The following is a 17,093-nucleotide window of genomic DNA, read 5'->3' as shown; positions in this document are numbered from 1 at the left end:
CATCCGCACAACATGACCAGTCCAACGAAGTTGATGTTGAAAGACCATTGCTTCAACACTGGTGATCTTCGCTTCTTCCAGTACTCTGGCATTAGTTCGCCTGTCTTCCCAAGTGATGTGCAAAACATTTCGGAGACAGATTTGATGTAATATTTCGAGGAGTTGCAGATGGCATTTATAAGCGGTCCATGTTTCACAAGCCTACAGTAAGGTTGGTAGTACAATAGCTTTGTAAACAAGCATTTTGGTTTCCCTGCGAAAGTCCCCAATCTACCCCAATTATCGCATGTTTTCCACAAGCACCCATGAGCAAGGGGGGGGGCAGCCTTGGTGGTTTGTTTCAGACCAAAGCTTCATCTAGTCCATGGGTCGGCAAACTAAGGGCCGCGGGCCGGATCAGGCCCAATTGCCTTCTGGATCCAACCCATGGGCAGTCCGGGAATCACCACGTGGATCACCAGCGTGCACATTCTATCCCTCTCCCTCACACACCTCCTCCCTCCCTCCTCCTGGCTTCTCCCCGCCCTGCCTAGAGGAGGAAGGGGGCTGGGCTTTGTTGGTGCCAGCAGAAGCGCTCAAGCGGCCGCCATTTTAAGCAGCCCCTCTCCGAAGCCCTTTCGTGTGCAACTTATCGTTCTGCCGCCACCACCAGCCCCTGCCGCTGCCAAGACACAGGTAAGCAGCCAATGGGGCACGTGGTGCCTTCCATAATTTTTTATTTTTATTTTTTAAATATAGTCCGGCCCCCCACAAGGTCTGAGGACCAGTGGACCGGCCCCCTGCTGAAAAAGTTTGCTCACTCCTGATCTATTCCAGTAGCCGACAGTGGCCACTGGAGGTGTCTTGAGGAATGCCCTATGGAGAAAAAGAAAGTAGCCAAGATGATCAGGGGGCTGGAACAACTTCCCCCAACGAGGAATATCGGGCGCTTTTTAGCTTAATAATAATAATAATTTTTATTTATACCCCGCCCTTCCCAGTTCAAAAACCGGGCTCAGGGCAGCTAATAACAAATTTAAAACACTTTAAAGCACTTAATTATAAAAGCAGCATAAAATGCAGTATAAAAACATGAATAACAATAACAATAAAAAAAAATCAATTAGATAATCCCCAGGGCTAGCTGGCTGAATTGGCTTAGAAGAAAACAGCAAGTTCGGCAGCAGGGATGTGGCAGAGATTTAAACAATGGTGCATGTGAAGACGGTAGATTGCGAGGCAAGGCCCAGGCTCCCCTCTTTTTTCTCCTTCCTCTTTCCTCTGTAGTGGTTAAGAGCGATGGACTCGTAATCTGCTGAAATGGGTTTGATTCCCCGCTCCTCCACATGCAGCTGCTGGGTGACCTTGGGCTAGTCACACTTCTCTGAAGTCTCTCAGCCCCACTCACCTCACAGAGTGTCTGTTGTGGGGGAGGAGACTCCTTCAGGTAGTGATAAAGTGGGATATCAAATCCAAACCCTCCTCCTCCTCCTCCTCCTCCTCCTCCTCCTCCTCCTCTTCCTCCTCCTTCTTCTCTTCGTTCTCCTTCTCCTCTCCCCCTTCTCCCTGTGTCGGCTCCGGGGTTTTCCTGGCCCCAGAGCACCGCTGGGCAGTCAGCCGGCTGGCTGGGTGGCCAGGTGCTCTCGCTTCCGGCTCGATTTGGGTCGGGGGGGTCATCAGCGGTTCCCCCAGTTGACGCGTTGGGTGTCCCCGGTTCCCCCTTGGCAGCGGCGGCGGCAGTCTCAACAGCCCGGAGCTAGCCTGCTAGCGCAGTTGGCTCTGGCTGGCTTCAGGAGCTGCTCACTGCCATGGTGCCCACCATTTTGCCTCACCGGAAGTCCCCATATGATGTGTCTTGTGCTGTTGAACCAATAACACAACATTCATTCCCTACTAATAAAACTGCAACACTTAAAATATAAATCCGGGGACATTAAATGAAATCCAGGGACGAATTTTGTCTGGGGACAGATTTGTATATCCGGTGACATCTGGTAACCATAACTTAAGAACACTTCGGTCAAGTCATCACAGGTTTGTGGAATAGTGGCCTGTTACAAGTAGTTATCTTAAGCCTTTCTACTGGCACATGCTTGGAGCATTTGCAATCTTCTAGTCCTTATTTTAAATCTCTCTCTCTCTCTCCCACCCACCCATATAACCCTCTCTCATTCTCAAGGATTAATCTGAGTCATCATGACTCACTAGGTCTAAATCCTAGGATTTTGACTCTCAATCTGTTTTCATAGAATCATAGTGTAATGAGTATGGGTTGCTCGTGCGTAAGTTGCCGCCTCTCCTGGCTATGTTGCCTTGTTTAAACCTTTCTGTCTGGACAGCCCTTCACTTCGTGGCTGCCTCAGTCACTAGCAGAATCCGTCAGTGGGCGTTTCTTAAACCTTTTCCAACATAAAAGTTGTTTGACGCCAAGTCTCCTCCTACTCTCCCTGCGCAGAAGCCTTCTGCGCAGGGAGGGCGTGGGTAGCGGAGGACCCGTGCTCTCCCCGCTGGTGTCCGGTGAAGAGTCCTGGAGCCCTCTCGCCGATTCCCCCATCTGCCCCCCTTTATCTCTGGTGTTGCGCTGATTTGCTTCCCCATCTGCTGAGCTGCCTCTCTCCCTGCTGGGCCCTTCTCCAGCATCATTTGAGAGCCTCCCCTCCGCCTCTAGCTCCGATGTCAGTTCCCTGACACGTAGAATTGGAAAGGAACCCGAGAGTCATTTAGTCTAACCCCTGCAATGTCAATATCCTTCTTAAATTGTTGTGACCAGAACTGAACACAATAGTCTAGGTGTGGCCTGACCAAAGCAGAATAGAGCGGGACTATCAATTTCCTTAACTTGGACACTAGACTTCTCTTGACGCAGCCTAGAATTGCATTTGTTGTTGTTGTTATTTGCTGGTGCATCACACTGTTGACTCGTGTTAAGCTTGTCCACTAAGACCCCTAGATCCTTTTCAGATGTCCCACTGGCAAGCCAGTTGTCCCCCATCTTATATTTGTGCAGCTGGTTCTTTCTGCCTAAGTGTCAAACCTTACATTTGTTCCTACTGGAATTCGGGGGGGGGGGCAGTTCTCCAACCTGTTATGGTCACTTTGACTCCTGATTCGGTCTTCTGCGGCATTAGCTACCCCTCTCAGTTTGGTGTCATCTGCATATTTGCTGAGCATCCCCTCAATTCCTTTGTCCAAGTCATTTATACAATGGTATCTCAGGTTACGGGGACGCAGGTGGCACTGTGGGTTAAACCACAGAGCCTAGGACTTGCCGATCAGAAAGTCGGTGGTTCGAATCCCCGCGATGGGGTGCGCTCCCATTGCTCGGTCCCTGCTCCTGCCAACCTAGCAGTTCGAAAGCACGTCAAAGTGCAAGTAGATAAATAGATACCACTCTGGAGGGAAGGTAAACGGTGTTTCCGTGCGCTGCTCTGGTTTGCCAGAAGCGGCTTAGTCATGCTGGCCACATGACCCGGAAGCTGCACGCCAGCTCCCTCGGCCAGTAAAGCGAGATGAGTGCTGCAACCCCAGAGTCGGTCACGACTGGACCTAATGGTCAGGGGTCCCTTTACCTTTACCTCGGGTTACAGATGCTTCAGGTTACAGACGCTTCAAGTTACAGACTCCGCTAACCCAAAAATAGTACCTCAGATTAAGAACTTTGCTGAGAACTTTGGTGAGAACAGAAATCGTGTGGCGGCAGCTGGAGGCCCCATTAGCTGAAGTGGTACCTCAGGTTAAGAACAGTTTCAGGTTAAGAACAGACCTCCGGAACGATGATGAGTTTGGATGAGTCTGGATTTGATACCCCTCTTTATCACTACCCGAAGGAGTCTCAAAGCGCCTAACATTCTCCTTTCCCTTCCTCCCCCACAACGAACACTCTGTGAGGTGAGTGGGGCTGAGAGACTTCAGAGAAGTGTGACTGACCCAAGGTCACCCAGCAGCTGCATGTGGAGGAGCGGAGACGCGAACCCGGTTCCCCAGATTACGAGTCTATCACTCTTAACCACTACCCCACACTGGCTCTCTACAATCCAAGGTATCACCGTAAACACACTGAATAACAACGGACCCAGGACAGAAGCCTGCGGCACCCCACTTGTCACTTTTCCCCAGGATGATGAGGAACCATTCATGGACGCTCTTTGGGTTCGCTCAGTCATCAAATCCACCTAACTGTTTTCATCCAGCCCAAATTTTACCAGCTTCTCTGCAAGAATATCACGGGGGGCCTTTATCAAAAGTCTTACTGAAACCAAGATACAGTACATTCCAAGCATTCCCCTGATCCACCAAGCTTGTAACTCTATCATTGTCGAGACTTTGTCCTTGGCACATGTCCAGTCATAATAGGAAGGAAAATGCCTCTGATCATGTACAGAGAGCATTTTCCCCACCACAGCAATCCCCTCTTCCAATTCCACATAAGTGCTCCTACTGTCTCCTATCTCTGCCTAGGACTGCCAACTGACCTGAAAATATTGGCTTCATTTGCTCCTGGGCCTACATATTATAATGATCAGGAAAAAAACAAGCTGTCCTGCGTCTATGCCTCTAACAGCTACTCGCTCCTTAGAAATCAGCAGGTGAAACTTTTCCTGGCATGGAGAGAGCATGTTCATCAGCTCATTCTGCTGTTCCAGATTAAAAAAGGTCCAGTTAAAAAAAAAAGTTGGCAATCCTCTCTCAGCCCTGAGGAAAATCCCTCCTCTGACGCTTATATTTGTATTAGGAAGAAAGTCTCCTTTGATAGCAATGGGGGATTCCCTGCTCAAAGCAAAGTGCAAGCTTTGACTGCAGTCTTAAACTCAGTGACACTAAAGGCATTCTTATCCCATTCTCCGGGAAAAAACAAAAGCAAAACTCCCCAGAGAGGCTTACACATCTCAGTGATAAAGGAAACTCTGGGGCTGGCCAGGGGGTTCTTCCCAGGCCCCTGTGGGGCAGTGTGAGGAGGCACCTCTCTTTGGGGCAGGGGAGGGCAGCTCAGAGACCAGGGGCAGCAGCAGCTGCTGTCCAGAGGACCCCCAAGTCGACGGGAGAAGAGAGGAGGCTGAGGGAACGCTCCACAAGGGAGGGTGTTCAAAATGGGCTGCCAGCTCTGCAGGAAAGGGGTGATGTAAATGGCCCCACAGGGGTGCCGCAGAAAGAGTGTAGTTGGTCAAGGTAGCGGTGGACCCTAAAAGGTTGAAAACCTCTGCTGTATGGGATTGGTAGAGAAGAGATTTTCATAGAACTGTAGAGTTGGAAGTGAAATAAAAAATTAAGGTCTTAGATATATGTACAGTGGTACCTCGGGTTAAATACTTAATCCATTCTGGAGGTCCGTTCTTAACCTGAAACTTCTTAACCTGAAGCACCACTTTAGCCAATGGGGCCTTCTGCTGCTGCTGCGCCACCGGAGCATGATTTCTGTTCTCATCCTGAAGCAAAGTTCTTAACCCGAGGTATTATTTCTGGGTTAGCGGAGTCTGTAACCTGAAGCATATGTAACCTGAAGTGTACCCGTATTTTTCGTTCTATAGGACGCACATTTCCCCCTCCAAAAACTAAGGGGAAATGTGTGTGCATCCTATAGAGCGAATGCAGGCTGCGCCGCTAAGCCCAAAGCCAAAACAGGAAGACGGAGCACTGCGGAGCGCTCCGTCTCGCTGTTCTGGCTTGGGAACAGCCTTGCTAGCTTCTGCAGGACAGCGGGGTGAAGGCACCCCGCTGCCCTGCAGAGGTTTGCGCGCAGCCCTCCCCAAGCTAGAGCAGCGAGACGGAGCCCACTGTCCTGCAGAAGCTAGCAAGGCTGTTCCCAAGCCAGAACAGCGAGACGGAGGGCTCCGTTTCACTGCTCTAGCTTGGGGACGGCTGCGCGCAAACCTGTGCAGGGCAGCGGGGCGCTGCGCTCCAAAGGCTTCAGGGATCTTTGAGACTGGCGGTGGGGGAAAGCAGCGCTTCCCCCCACCGCCAGCCCCACAAGCTCTGGTGAATGTACCTTGAACGCACCTTGTTTTGGAGGGGGAGAACAAGAAAAAATATCTTTTTCCCTGTTCTCCCCCTCCTATGATCCGGTGCGTCCTATGGTCCGGTGCGTCCAATGGAGCGAAAAATACGGTATGTAACCCAAGGTACCACTGTATATAAAAGATAAATGTTCATAACTGCATATATAAACCACATGTCTGAAACCCCACAGAAAAAGTCCCGAAACCATTTTGTCCCTCCCAAATTGACCTCAAATATTTCTCTGCAAGGTCGAAGGAAAATGGAAAAGCCTCCCCAAGGTCTTTTCCTTCACAAATCCTGTCTTAAGGGTTTGTCTGTGTGTGAATAGGGCTAGCCTGTGACCTGGCTCAGTTCCTCAGTATTTCTCATTATAAAAGGCTGGCCAGGCTCTCAAGGTAATCCAATCAAGTGACCATTAACAGGTAACCTGCCAGACAGGAGATAAACAACGCACTCAGATTTCTGTTGTAGACCACCCTTTCTGTTACGTAGGTATGATGTATCTGGGGGGTGGTCTTGAGCTACACTCCTTCTGTGATGTATCTATGATGTTTCTGGGGGTGGTCTTGGACTCCAGGGCGGGCAATTTAAAATGTCTATATAAGGGCGGGCACACCTTGGTTCTAGGTCCTCCACCTTTCCCGCGTGTGAGGGGAGCACCCTGTTGCAACAGTTCAATAAAGATCAGGCTTACTAGCTGCTTTGCTTCTCAATATTCTCTGGTTGGCCACTGTTATTTTCTCCGACTGATGGAGAACCTACAAAGGACTCTATAAGGGCTCTTGTGTCCCCCATAAGGGAATAAGGGCAGATTTTTGTTTATTACAGAAGGGACCCCTAGAGTCATCTAGTCTAACCCCCTGCAATGCAGGAATCACAGCTATCCATCTAACTGCTGCTTAAAAACCTCCAGTGAAGGAGGGAGTCCACCTTTTGGGGAAATCTGTTTCATTTTGGAACAGCTCTTGCCACCGGAATGTTCTTCCTGGTGTTTAGTCAGAATCTCCTTTCTCGTCTTTTGAATCCCTTGGTTTGGGTCCTACCCTCTGGAGCAGGAGAAAACAAAATGGATCCGTCTTCCCTCATGACAGCTCATCTGGACTGCAGCTGGGGAGAAAAGTGGAAATACCTTGGCCCAAATGTATAATGCAGATTGGAAGAAATTTAAGGAACATTTGAAAAAATACGTTAATATTTAAATCTTAGAATAGCTTTGGGAGTGGATATAGGCTGGTAGGGTTAGATGTAGAAGACAGTTTATTTTAAAATAGTATTATTTGTAAGTGACAAAATGTGAAGATTTTTATGGTTAAAGTAAGCGTGATTTTTTAAAAAATGGTTAGAAATTATGATATATGTAAACTGCTAAAGATGAGGTAAAATGAAAATCAGATGGGGGGACTTGGGGAAGCCCACCTAACAATGTTTAGGGGGGGAAAGGACAAGACAAGAATTTGTTTGTATTGTTTGTTTTTCTGTTTGTGTTGTTTATTTGTGTTATAAAATGAATATTTTTTTTTTAAAAAACACACCCCACAAATGTATAGTGCAGGTGGGGACCTCCATACCTCCCCCCCCCCCGGTGCCTGCACCGATCCTGTTACTGGATTTTTCACTCTATAAGACGCACCAGACCATAAGACGCACCTAGTTTTTGGAGGAGGAAAACAAGAAAAAAAATATTCTGAATCTCAGAAGCCAGAACAGCAAGAGGGATCGCTGCGCAGCGAAAGCAACAATCCCTCTTGCTGTTCTGGCTTCTGAGATAGCTGTGCAGCCTGCATTCGCTCCATAAGACGCACACACATTTCCCCGTACTTTTTAGGAAGGAAAAAGTGAGTCTTATAGAGCAAAAAATACGGTAGTTCAGTCCACCCGGGTGATGCAATCTTCATTTTTTAAAAAATAAATAAAACCCAACCCTCGCATCTCGTTCAGGCCTGCCTTAGCTGCAATTCTCCAAGATCTCAGAGCGGCTCCAGTCCTGCTCTCAAGAACGTTGTCAGTGTCTGTGTGTTTGCGTGTGTTTACTATTGTGTGCATCTGAAAGTTCCTGCGCAGGGTTTGGCCCCTCTCAATCATCCCTGGGTCGTTCCCGGGCTGGGCCAGGCTGTTTGGGCAGCACCGCCACATGACTGACAGGCTCTCCTGAGCTCAAAAGAGGACAGCTCGGATCCAGGAGAAGCTTGTCGGGGCAGATCCCTCAGGAAGTGAGTGGCAGACAGGCCGGAGCCCCATGGAGAGTGAGGACAGCTGCACCTTCCGCCAGCCGGCTTCTTCCGGAACAAGCTCACTCCAACAGGTGAAAATGCACAGCCAGGAGCAAAACCAGGTCAGGCTATTTTGGAGCAAACAGATCCAGGCATGCTTTTCTGCCTAGCTGAGCACAGCTTTCATATTTCGCTCTGGAGAGAGAGAAGACAACACTTCTTCACGCAGTGCATAGGGAACTCTCTGCCACAGGAGGCTTTGAAAGATTAGGCAAATTCGTGGAGGAGAGGGCTTGTTGTTTAGTCATGTCCGACTCTTCGTGACCCCCTGGACTAGAGCAGGCCAGGCACTCCTGTCTTCCACTGCCTCCTGCAGTTTGGTCAAACTCATGTTCATAGCTTCGAGAACACTGTCCCACCATCTTGTCCTCTGTCGTCCCCTTCTCCTTGTGCCCTCCATCTTTCCCAACATCAGGGTCTTTTCCAGGGAGTCTTCTCTTCTCCTGAGGTGGCCAAAGTATTGGAGCCTCAGCTACACGATCTGTCCTTCCAGTGAGCACTCAGGGCTGATTTCCTTCAGAATGGAGAGGTTTGATCTTCTTGCGGTCCATGGGACTCTCAAGAGTCTCCTCCAGCACCAGAATTCAAAAGCATCCATTCTTCGGCGATCAGCCTTCTTTATGGTCCAGCTCTCACTTCCATACATCGCTACTGGGAAAACCATAGCTTTAACTCCTTCGTGGATCACTCCCTTGCCGTGGCGAAGGGACTTGAATAACTCAGAGAAGCTAGGAACTATGCCGAGCAGGGCACCCAAGATGGACAGGTCATAGCAGAGAGTTTTGACCAAACGTGATCCACCTGGAGGAGGAACCGGCAAGCCACTCCAGTATCCCTGCCAAGAGAACTCCATGGACAAAGACAACAGGCAACCGGAGTATACTGAGAAGCAAAGTGGCTAGTAAGCCTGATCTTTATTAAAGGAACTGTTGCAACAGGGTCCCCACACACCACACGCAGGAGGGAGAACCCTGGACAATGGTGCGCAAGCCCTGATACAGACTTTTGAAATTGCCCACCTTGTAGCTCAAGACCCCCCCCCCCAAACATCATACATACCGTATTTTTCCCTCTATAACACGCACCCGACCATAACACGCACGTAGTTTTTAGAGGAGGAAAATCCGTAGGTATGCCACCCGTAGGCATTCCCTCCATAACACGCACAGACATTTCCCCTTACTTTCTAGGAGGAAAAAAGTGAGTGTTATGGTGCAAAAAATATGGTACATCACAGAAGGAGGCAGTCTACAGCAAAAATCCTGGCTGCCAGGGTATCTTATAACGGTCACTGATTGCATTACCTGGGCAGCCTGGCCATTATTTCGTGATGGTTAAAACTTTAGTTCCTGAATCCTGGGCACAGGCTCACCCTATTCATGCACAAATACGCCCTTAAGGCAGGATTTGCAAGGAAAAAGACAATGGGATGGCTTTCCCCATTTGCCTCCCTTACTGCAGAGGAATATTTGAGGTCATTGGGAGAGTCAAAATAGCTTCAGGATTGCTCTCCCAGACTATTTCAGGCACATCATGGTTCATATATGTGTGCATTTATGAATATTTATTCTGTATTTGAAACCTTAAAATTATTATAACAGGGTTGTGGGTTTGAGCCCCACATGGAGCAAAAGTTTCCCTTATTGCAGGGGGTTGGACTAGATGACCCTCGTGGTCCCTTTCAACTCTGAGTCTGTGAATTCTGTGAATTCTACAGCTCCTCCCATAGCTTCAGCAAGCTTGGCTCCAAAGCAGCAGCCAGTCATGGCTTCTGGTCTCTTAGTACATCCTCCAAGCCAAGATGGGTCTGTCCAGCAGCTCATGGATAATAATAATATTAATAATATTATTATTATTAATAATATATAAATAAATAAAAATAATTTATTTATACCCCGCCCATCTGGCTGGGCTTCCCCAGCCACTCTGGGCGGCTTCCAACACAATATTAAAATACAGTAACGCCTCAAACATTAAAAGCTTCCCTAAACAGGGCTGCCTTCAGATGTCTTCTAAAAGTCTGGTAGTTGTTGTTCTCTTTGACATCTGGTGGGAGGGCGTTCCACAGGGCAGGCGCCACCACTGAGAAGGCCCTCTGCCTGGTTCCCTGTAACTTGGCTTCTTGCAGTGAGGGAACCGCCAGAAAGCCCTCGGCGCTGGACCTCAGCATCCGGGGTGAACGATGGGTGTGGAGACGCTCCTTCAGATATACTGGACGGAGGTCGTTTAGGGCTTTAAAGGTCAGCACCAACACTTTGAATTGTGCTAGGAAACGTGGCCTTTGTCCTCCCTCTTGTTCCCAGCACACCTGCAGTAAAAGGACACTTTTCCTGTCACCTCACACCTCTCTCCGTCACCTTGGCAACCCCTGTTTTGCACAGAGCTGAGCCCCTTTGATGTGTAAATGCATGGCTATTGTTTTATAATAGCTTGCCAGGGCAGTTTGCATAACTAGGCCCAGGAATTCCTGGTCTGGCACAGTTCTGTAGCTTGCATTTCCCTTTCCTCTCCCCAATATTACCTAGATTTTGACACTCATTAACTTCTTGGGTTTAGGGGTGTCTCCCCCACAACGCAGTAAAATTCAAACCAGTAGGAATTAAGCAAAATCCAGTTCAAACTGCTCCGTTTAAGTCACGCAACGAAACTGATGAACTTCATCTAGTGACGCAAGCTTCTCAAAGTTTGATAGTGTGCTGGTCCCGGGGGCTAACCGAGAGGCGAGGTCCGAGTCCAGTCCGAGGTCGATGATGCGGTATGGAGGCTGTCCGTCAAGGCTGTAGCTGGGTCCAAGGTGGGGAGTCTGGTGGGGTCTGGAGCTCTGGCAGAAGAGCAGGACAGGGTGCAGGCAGGAACAGGCGAACAATAACGTTACCTGGGACTGGGGCTGTTGGCTTTTGTTTGCCCCAGGCATAGGGCAGCCCCAGTCCACAGGTGACTTGCCTCTCCTGGCCTGGAGGCGAGCACTCATCCTGCGAGAACTTAGTTCCCTCCGCCTCTCTGCCCTGAGCCTCTTCAGCTCAGGAGAGGCAGGAGGGTTACCGGACCCAGAGGCAACCTCCTCTTCCCCTGATGGGGCTGAGAGTGGAGCACCTGCAGGCAATGGGTCCTCCATCACCTCCAGAGCCAGAGCAGGCTCAGCTGATGCCTGCACCTGAGGATCCAGCACAGGTGAGGACCCTTCAGGTTCATGCCCCAGCCCCGGCTCAGCTGGTTCTGGAGGCGGGGACTCCTCTGCAGGCTGGGATTCCTCAGGTTCAGCCTCTGAGTCCGAATCCCAGGCCATCACAAATAGCTATTGGCATGGCCAGAGCCCTCCTGCCACCCTCTTGCCTCTTAGCGCCCCACCCCACAAAACCTCACCCCCCCCCACCCAGTTTGGGGGTGGGGAACTTCCAAGTTTGGGAATCACTGGTGTATATTAATTCACTCCTGTGCAAGGCCTGAAAAGATGTTGGAGAAGCAAGATTTTGCTCTGAATGTTTTAATCAACCCGCTTATAATGGGGACCAGGGCCGGCCCACCGAAGAGGCGAGACTGCCTCAGGCGGCAGAATCCACCAGGGCAGCAGTTTCCAATGCAAATCTTTCTTGTCCCCACTGTTCCTGATGTAGATCTTCTCTCACCCGTTCTTCCCTGGCCAGAAGTGGGAGTGGGACCCAATTTTGGAGTCCACCTCAGGTGCCAAAATGTATTGGGCCAGCCCTGCTGGGGACTCTTATGCTTGTTCCAAGTTGCTTGTTTCGGGTTTGCAGCCTGCGGACAAATAAAAAATGATTGATGCACAACCGTTTCTTACAAGCCAAGACCGTTCTTGCACCAGGGTCCCTCCCTCTCGCTCGCTCTCTTCCCAGGTTTTGCAATGCTTGCTTTGCTGATATTTAAAACCAAAGAACTTTCAGAGGAGCCTAAATCTTCCAAAGAGTCCAACACCTGCAAATATCACCTTGCCATGATCTCGTTCAATCATCGGAAATAAAGCCAGGCTGACTTTATTGCTATTAATAATAATAAATTTTATTTATACCTCGCCCTGTCCGGCCACACTTCCGTTTTGAGTGTTACGCTGAGGTCTGTCTGTTTTTGCTATTTATTTTGTGTTTTTGCGACTGTTTTGTTTGTTTCTGTGACTGTGTGGAACCCAGTTCAGCTACTGATTGTTTGATTGTGTGTACAGTACATTGCAGTACATTGTTTATTGTTTTCATTTTATGGATCAATGGTCTCATTAGATAGTAAAATTCATGTTGAACTGATGGTTTAGGGGTTGTTTTTGAATGTCTGGAACAGATTTATCCATTTTGCATTGCTTTCTATGGGAAAGCGCGCCTTGGTTTTGGAACGCTTTGCTTTTGGGACAGACTTCTGGAATGGATTAAGCTTGAGAACCAAGGTACCACTGTATACAGTACTGATCTAGATGGTCTGACTCAATATAAATAACTTTAATTTGTTGCCCGGAGATCGACAAAATGACTGGGGGTGAGTTGATGTTGATAGCAGTAGCGGGTGGGTGGGGGTCAGTGGTGAGCCCTTCAGTGGGGGGGAGGGGCTGGCAGCTGACCAAGAATGAACACACCAAATTCCAGCGCAGATTTGGCACATTTTTAGTCCTTAGAGAAAGCGTCACTAGCCTTGAGTCAGGGGGCCTGATTTGACCCCCTCTGATTTTTCCCCTGTGCTGGTTCCACCAATTTTGCTAGCAGTGGAAGGGGGGGACGACGACAACCACCTTTATTTATTTCATAGAATTTATATTCTGCTGTTTTTAAGAAAACCAAAGAAGAAACAAAGCAGTTTACAAAAAGAATTAAACATTGAAATTCTCAGGAAAAAAACCACTCATTTACAACATTAAAAAAAAAAAATTAAAATCAACGATTAGCTGAAAGCCTGGTTAATGTCAATATTCCACAGGTTTGGATAGGCTTGTCTGAAACCTTTGGGAGCTGCTGCCGGTCAGTGTAGGCGGTATGAGCTAGATGGAACAATGGTCTGGCTCAGCAGAAGGCTTCCTACGTTCTAACAAACGGCCACTCCTCAAGAAAAGGGCGGCGGACGTGGCAACAGCTCGTAATCACAGTGTCCCGATCCTTGACATTCCTGTGTGTGGCGGCCATGTGGACTAGGAACTTGCACAATCCATTGAAATGTAACAAAAGCAGGATGGTGCTCCAGGTAATGGATTCTGCGCTTGCAGAGGAGTGCTGTGGAGGCACAGAAAACATGTTGCGCCCTATGAAAGCAGTTGTCTGCCAACCTTTGCATAGCTTATCGTTTTGTCAGCAAAGGAGATGATCTGAAGAGCGTATGACGAAGGAAGGATGACCGAGCTGTGTGTAAGAAGAGTGGGGCTGGCTATAAAGATAAGACCCCCCCTGCAAAACCCACAGAGCTTCCCCGCTCTTCCTTTTGCTTGCTGTTGCTCAATGATTATCATTCACCCAAGAACCATTTCCAACTTTGAAGTTTCAACACTCAAACCCGAAGCAGCGTTTCTGACGGGCACCAATGTTTGTTTGATTGGGAAAGATTTTGGGCCTTCCATGGCCAATTTGTAGTGGAAAGCGAAGAGCGGCAGCAAAGGAAGGACAGAATTTGAGGCAAGAGCAGCACACGCTGCTGTTAACCATTTGCAAGCCAAATCCACAATTTCCAGTGGCTACCAGCAACTACCCTAACAACACAACAACAACAATAATAGTAACAGTAATAGTAATATAGTAATAGTAATAAATTCTTTATACCTTGCCCACCTGACTGCGTTTCCCCAGCCCCCACTCTGGGCAGCTCCCAACAGAATATTAAAAACACAATAAAACATCAAACATTAAAAACTTCCCGAAACAGGGTTGCCTTCAGATGTCTTCCAAAAGTCAGGTGTCTATTTCCTTGACATCTGATGGGAAGACGTTCCAGAGGCGGGCGCCACTACCGAGAAGGCCCTATGCCTGGTTCCCTGTAACCTCACTTCTCGCAATGAGGGAACCACCAGAAGGTTCTCTGAGCTGGAGCTCAGTGTCCAGGCTGAACAATGGGGGTGGAGACGCTCCTTCGGGTATAATGGGCTGAGGCCATTTAGGGCTTTAAAGGTCAGCACCAACACTTTGAATTGTCCTCAGAAACATACTAGGAGCCAATGGAGGTCTTTCAAGACCGGTGTTATGTGGTCTCGGCAGCTGCTCCCAGTCACCAGTCTTGCTGCCGCATTCTGGATTAGTTGTAGTTTCCGGGTCACCTTAAAAGGTAGCCCCAGGTAGGTAGGTAGGTAGGTAGGTAGGTAGATAGATAATTTATTACGGTCAGAGACCAGCTTATAAAAGACACTTGGAGGTACAATCCCAGAAGGAAAACAAACATTTAAAACAATGTACAACAATAAGTTTAAAATGTATAAATGCGATAAGCATATAGACACTTAAAAGTTTAAGATAAGCTACCGCAGAGAGATGACGCAGTCACCCATGGAACCGAGTTTGGGGATTTTCTTAACGAACTGGTTTGGGTTGGGGGATGGTCTGCGCCTACAGATCTGTACACAGAATCTGGTGACCATCTGGGTCATCTTATGATCTTTGGCTAAAAGGAAAAGGTCAAATTTTTGCTTTTCCGGGAGGTCAGCGAGCCTCACCAGCAGGGTAGCCCCAGGTAGAGCGCATTGCAGTAGTCCAAGCGGGACATAACCAGAGCATGCACCACTCTGGCCAGACAGTCAGATGAGCAGAACCCCTCCTGGGATACATTTTAAAGTGCAAAACAGAGTGGCCCGATTCATTTCCCCCCTTCTTGCTGGGGCTGCTCTGACTATTCCCATCTTAGGGGTTATATGGACAGGTTTTCCTCTCCCTCGGCCTAACTTCCCCCACCCACAGCAGCAAAGACGCCCCCTCCAAGCATTCGGCGCGATAACGGCTGCATTGTATTTGATTCCCTGAACAAAGGACTTATTTGAAGGACTCTTTGTCGGACTGAGCACTGGGTTGTGGGCTTGGCAGTTGGTGCCAGGGCTGGACGCCTGCCAACACAGCAAGAATGTGGAACAGTGTGTGTGTGTTTTGTGTGTGTGCCGCAGGTCTTCCACATGGACTGCAAAGATTCTGCAAGAAATGGAATGTCTTTTTTTCCTCCTTGCTGAAACCATCCCCCCCTCCCTGTGACACACACAAATGTTCCTAGCAAGGCCAGGTGGGAAACCCTCTTGAAAAGCACCATTCACTGCCGGCCAGAAGTTGAGGAAGGGCTGTGGCTCACTGGTGGCACACATGCTTTGCACGTAAAGACTCTCAGGTTCTGTTCGATCCCTCACAGGATCTCCAGAAAGGACAGACTCCTTGCCGGAAACTCTAGAGTGCTGCTGCCAGCCTGTGTGGGTAATACTGCACAAGATGGACCAATGCATAGCTGTCAACCGTCCCTTATTTAGCTGGAAACTCCATTATCCCAGCGCCGTGTCCCGCTGCTGTCCCTTATTGATGATGTCCCTTAAATTTCCCGGGTTTCATGCTCGCCTGGCTCGGGAGGGAAGCAGCGGCTCGGGGTCCTCTGCCACGAGAGAGTGCGCTGGCGCCGTCATCCTGGCACGAGGAGTTCCATCGGCCCTTCCCGCCCGAGAGAGAGGGGGGAGGGAGAGAGACTCTTGCCCACGCCGCCCGTGAGCCCGGAGGCGGCAGCAGTGGTGGCGGTTGAGGAGGCGGCCTGAGGGAGGAGGAAGAGGAGGGGATGGGGAGGGACGCAGAAGGGCGGCGCTTCAGCGGCCGCTGTGGTGCTGCAACCGCCTCATGCCGGATTGACAGCATCTGTCAATCCTACCAATGTATGTAACTCTTTACAATAGCAAAATCCCTTGTTTTGGCTGCTGATCCCTTATTTTCAAGGCTGCTGGTCCCTTATTTTCAAATCTGTAAGTTGACAGCTATGGATCAATGGTCTGGCTCAGACTTGTGGGTCAGAGCCTGTCTTGTAGGGGGAGTTGAACTAGATGACCTTTGGAGTCCCTTCCAGCGGTAGAATTCTATGATTCTATGAAGGCAGCTTGCAATGTTGTTGGTGTTGTTATTTATTAAATTTATATCCTGCCTTTCATCTGAAGATGATCTTCTTCTTCTTCTTCTTCTTCTTCTTCTTCTTCTCTGGCGATCCCTCGTAATAAATTAATAATAATAATAATAATAATAATAATAATAATAATAATATTTTATTTGTACCCCGCCCATCTGGCTGGGTCTCCCCAGCCACTCTGGGCAGCTTCCAACAAAGATTAAAAAGACATTAAAATGTCACACATTAAAAACTTCCCTGAACAGACAGCCTTCAGATGTCTTCTAAAAGTCAGAGAGTTGTTTATCTCTTTTGACATCTGATGGGAGGGCGTTCCACAGGGTGGGTGCCACCACCGAGAAGGCCCTCTGCCTGGTTCCCTGTAGCTTTGCTTCTCGCAATGAGGGAACCGCCAGAAGGCCCTCAGTGCTGGACCTCAGTGTACGGGCAGAACGATGGGGGTGGAGACGCTCCTTCGGGTATACTGGGCCGAACCCGTTTAGGGCTTTAAAGGTCAACACCAACACTTTGAATTGTGCTTGGAAACGTACTGGGAGCCAATGTAGGTCTATCAAGACCGTAGCTGAATAAGATTGTCTTCCATAAACACAGTTTTAACAGTGAGTCCATAAGTGACTGTGGAGGCCTATTCTGGATCCACATGTCCTGCCACAGTGGGGACGTTGGTTTCCAGGCGGGAGTTGATCAAGGTGAGGGTTTGCCAAGCGTGCCTTCCTCTTAGCATGTTTCTCCCTTGCGTCCTGAGTTCGAGCATCTTTAAAGCCCATGACCCCTTTGGTAAAGGCTGTTCTC

This window comes from Podarcis pityusensis, assembly GCF_964106645.2.
Source record: "Podarcis pityusensis genome assembly, chromosome: 6".
Classification (NCBI taxonomy): domain Eukaryota; kingdom Metazoa; phylum Chordata; class Lepidosauria; order Squamata; family Lacertidae; genus Podarcis; species Podarcis pityusensis.
Note: the sequence above shows the minus strand (reverse complement) of the source record.